This window comes from Benincasa hispida, chromosome 11 (assembly GCF_009727055.1).
Source record: "Benincasa hispida cultivar B227 chromosome 11, ASM972705v1, whole genome shotgun sequence".
Taxonomy (NCBI): domain Eukaryota; kingdom Viridiplantae; phylum Streptophyta; class Magnoliopsida; order Cucurbitales; family Cucurbitaceae; genus Benincasa; species Benincasa hispida.
Genome location: NC_052359.1, coordinates 12,766,937 through 12,771,893, shown reverse-complemented (window position 1 = coordinate 12,771,893; position 4,957 = coordinate 12,766,937). Strand labels below are relative to the sequence as shown.

General features: G+C 31.2%; 1 pseudogene; it reads left to right on the top strand.

Moving 5' to 3' along the window:
* The first annotated feature begins 362 nt into the window (after positions 1-362).
* LOC120091621 lies at positions 363-2,932 on the top strand (annotated as a pseudogene).
* Positions 2,933-4,957: the final 2,025 nt, after the last annotated feature.

Here is a 4,957-nt window from a genome sequence, read left to right as displayed (position 1 = left end):
TTATGCAGTTCCGTCTCTAAAAGAGACTGAAATTAATAAATCCAAAATTTCTACTCTATTTTTGCAAATTCTTTCAGAAGTACCATATTGTTACCACTTTTTTTAAACACCTCTATTTATACACTTGATCCAAATTTATATAAATTAAGTATATGTTTAGGAGTGATTTTGAAACGATTAAAAATTACTTTTTTTCATATTCAAAATCACTATAAAATAAATTTTTAATCACTCAAAATTAATGTAATATTTAATTTTACACTTTGAAATGTAATTTTTATATCATCAAAATTAGTGACTAAAAACATATTTAAAAGTAGTTTGGTTAATGAAACAACATACCAATTATAAATGCTATCCCATGCAATTAGGACAGATGCAGAGAAGAAAAATAAAAAAGCACTTTTTCCCTATTTCATGAGAAAGTTGATATCATAAGATAAGAGTGTGAATGACTATTTCTAATAATTTGTATACATTGATGAAAAAGTCAAAGCTGGACATGAATGGATTGCTTGTTGGAACAAAAAAAGGCCTTCAATTTGCTTAGTCATTAAATTAACAATATGGCAGATACAGTTTATGGATGAGAGAGTGATGTAATTTAAAGCACTTCTCAACTGTTAGCCTCTCATTTTTCTTCCTATATAAACAACTTCCTGCCTCATCATCCAATATCCAAAACCAATTATTGTGTGTTACAATATGACTTCCAAGATTGTCTTTGTTGTGCTTCTTGGTGCTTTCCTCTGCACCACTTCTGGGGCTCGCAAGTTGAGTACTGCCTCTTTTGAAGATGAGAAGTTCTTCCGCCGTCCCGGATTTGGGGGCGGTGGTGGTGGAGGGTTCGGTGGAGGTGGAGGTGGAGCGGAGGCGGAGGGTTAGGCGGTGGTTCGGGGGGTGGTTTTGGTGGAGGATCTGGATTTGGTGGCGGTCTTGGTGGTGGTGCCGGTGGTGGAGGAGGAGGCGGTGGAGGAGGAGGCGGTGGACTAGGCGGAGGGAGCGGTTTTGGGTGGAAGCAGGATTCGGAGGAGGAGGACTGGTGGTGGTGGTGTGCTGGCGGTGGAGGAGGGTTTGGCGGCGGGGCGGGCTTGGGGGCGGAGCAGGCGGAGGTTTGGTGGTGGGGCCGGTGCAGGAGGTGGATTTCCTTGAAGGATAATGTTTTTACTATCAAAGGAGAACCCTAGCTATAGAGTTTTTGCATCTGCATTTGGTTTGTGTTTTGTTGTTTTGTGTTTTGTTTTTTGTCTATAATAGAATAGGTTTCATATGTGGAAGAGAACCCTCTCTTTTGGCCCACAATTTCTCATATTTTTCTAATTGTAATTTCCAAGAAATTAAAAGAAAATAAATTATTTTTTTAAAATCTCAATCTCAATTCTCACATAATGAGTTCATTTATGGAGTTTATTAATGGATCAGTTCATTGGATGACCAATGATGGGAAACAAGTCTTTAATTAACTCAAAGAGGTTTAACATTCCCATTCTCTTCACAGACCCTACTACTTTTGAATATAATTAATTTCATCCCTTCAATAAATAAACACATGAAAAAAAAAAAAAAAAGCTTACTTAAAGGCTGATTTAATAGTGATTATTTTGTAACCTTCTCTCCTTTCTTTTCTTGTCTTTTTTTTTTTTCTTTTATGATTTAAGTATATATCATTCCTTCAAATAAGACATGTGAGTTGTCATGATTAAGGTAGTCTTATAATACAAATGTGTTATTATTAACGTTTTTGTCACAATGATATAATTTAATACAAACATTTTGTTTAAGATTTTTTTTACTATAGTTAATATCTATATCTTGATAAAAGAATTAAATTCTTAAATTAAGTATTGATAATGATGAATTTTCATATATGATAGTGATTGTTTATCAATATCAGTGATTGCTTGTACGTAGTTATTGTTTCTTAGAGTCATAATAATACACCAAATTATGATCCATTTTCAAGTGTACTACTTTTTTTTATGAACAATTTAAATACTAAAAAGAATCCTAAAATATGGTTATGACAATTTTTTAGAGTTACGGATTTAATCACTTAATTAACTTTCAAATTATACCCTAGTGAATAAAACTAGTTGAATAGGCCATGTTGCACCAAATGTACCTGACTGTTTGCAATGAACATAAATAGAAGAAAGAACCCATATCTTAATGCATCCATTGACTAACCAATTTTTTTATGTAAAAAAAAAAAGCCATAATAATACATAAAATTAGGGCGGTTTAAGTATACTTATTGATACTTCTTTTCTTACGATTGATTCAAAGACTATAAAGAATCATGAAATGCGGTTATGAATTAATTATTTTTATTCGATGACGGTTGATCATTTATCATAAATTGGTTGCGCTCAAAAACCGTCATAAATTTCTCGGAATATACAAATTTATGTTTTTCTTTGCCGAAAACGCGTTTTTTCTTACTTTTATGACACTTTTTTTTTTCTCTCTTTTCTTGATTTCCTTTATTTGGTTTTCTTCTCACATCGTGGGAATATGATTATATCGTTGTGTGTTTAGTTTACTAACTTGAATTTGTTTATATTGGTAAAAGTAAAATTTACCAATGTTTGGCCCAATGACCAACTCGATGTTTGCCTCGCCAATTTAGTCATTAAACTGGTAAAAATTATCAACTCAACCCAACTCTCCTTTCCTCTAATACGTCAATTACTCCACTCACAGGCCATTGTCAGCCACAACCACTACCTCACTCAGACGACATGCTGTGGCGAATAGAATACCATCTCTAGCCGGCAACTATGGCAAATACCATCTTCGATTAAAACTCCAACAACAACTATCTCTAGTGACAAACTTCAACCACCAAATCCAACAAATACCAACCCTGATGAATATCACCTCTAAGAGCAATTCTATAAACCATCACCTCTAGCAACTAATTTGGACCACCAACTTTGTTGATCATCTCCAACGACCAATTCGGTTGATCATATGCTCAATAATAAATAAATAAACTCAATCAGAGAAAATATTGTTAAATAAAAATTTTAAATTATTAGTTTAATAGTCATCGTTTATAGTAATTTGACATTAATATGAATAATTTGAGCATCTATTGAACCAAACAAAATTGTTTGTACAAACAAGTTTGAGAGTGTGTAGCCAAGCCCATGAGAAAATGAAAATGAATTTTTGAAAAAATATTTTTCTAGACAGTCCAAATAAATCCTAATTCAAGTTTTTTAAGTTAAAAGAATATCAAATGACATGTTAAGAAAGAGCATTGCATTCTCTATTTTTATCAACCCCATAATACATGTGTGTATTATGGGATGTGTAGGTTAAAAAAAAAAAAGGTTAGACATTCCATATTTCATAAGAAAAATGTATACCATGTACATTTTTATATGAGATGTGTTTTTAATGAGACAAATAGATGCATTTTTTCAAATATGCATTCTCAATCTGAACATGGTGTTGTCAAAATTCTCTATGTCAAGTTTATAAATAAATGCTCTAAGCCAACCAACATACATGCAAAGCTCAATCAACTATCGGTTATAGATACCATAAAAAATCCTAAACCACTAATGGTCTACTTGTTTTTTGTGCATTTTTTATTCGTACATTTTACAAATGTGAAAGTATATTGTAAGTTTGTTAATCTAATGAAAAAGAAGTATTATTATTTTTTTTACCTCAAGTACAATGATTACATGTAGAAAATGTAAATAAAATTGAGTTGGCTCAATTCATTTAGACATATGTTATTATCGTTCAAAAGGGTTAAAATTTCAAATCCTTATACCTCGTTGGATTTGAACTAAAAAATAAAAGAGATCATGACGGTTAGATTCTAAGTTGGTAAGGTATTTAAGCTAGTGGTTTGTTTCTCTATTTCAAAAAAAGCAAAAAAAAAAAAAAAAAAAAAATTGTTTCATGAAACAATATTATCTTTTGGATTCTAACATAGGAAAACGTTAATTGAATGTAGATTTATCAAAAGTATCAAGAGTATTTGTGTACCTACATGTATAAAATTGTAAAATATATGTGTGTGTGAAGTTTTTAAGTTAGTATCTCAATTGACTGTTAAAAAATCAAGAAAAATATGTGTATAATTGAATGGTTATATAAATAGTTAAGTAAACAAAATTAACAGTAAATCAGAGTTCTTAAAGCTACAAAATGCTACATCGGATACTCATGACCAACTAAACTCAACTCGTTATCTCAAACATAGTTTTATTAATTTCATAGATAATTATTATTTATTCAACTCAATTCAATTTTGTGCATCAAACATCTTCTAAAAAATAATTAAATAAAAGAGTTATCTCATTAAATAAAAGCTCCTTTTTATAGGAAAATTGCCTTATTTAAAGTGATACGATGTCTTAGGGTAGCTCTTTAAAAAATAGAAAATTATAAAAATTGTTTTAGGGTGACGGCTAAGCCCTTAAAAATAAGTTAAATTCCTAATTTGAAGTATCCAACTATGGCCTGACTGAAATTAAAAAGATCAAAGACTCCAAAGTACAAGTCGCCCCATGATTTCTAGCTTCTTGTTCTCTTAGCTTCGTATTAATTGCCATTTTGCTCATTCAAATTGCCCTTTTATCTTCGAGTCATCCAAAATGTTCAACCTTTCATAATCGATCGTATAGGTTGTTGGATTTTGACAAAATATTAGAAGTATAGTTATCCCATATGAAAAAAGTTCAAAAAATTAATGGACTTCAAGTACTATAAAAAGGAATTGGTTGCAAATTGTCTCAATTAGAAACACTTTGAACTTAGTACACCGACTCTAGTTAAATTCTCTTTCTCTAGTTTGAGAGTAGAAATAAAGTGTTGTGAATGTACAAAAGGCTTTGAGAGAACGTTCTTGTTATTGGGATTGGGAAGATAACTATTTTATATGATTGTAAACGTTTTTCCATAGTGAACTTCTTTCTGGTGGGTCGTGGTTTTT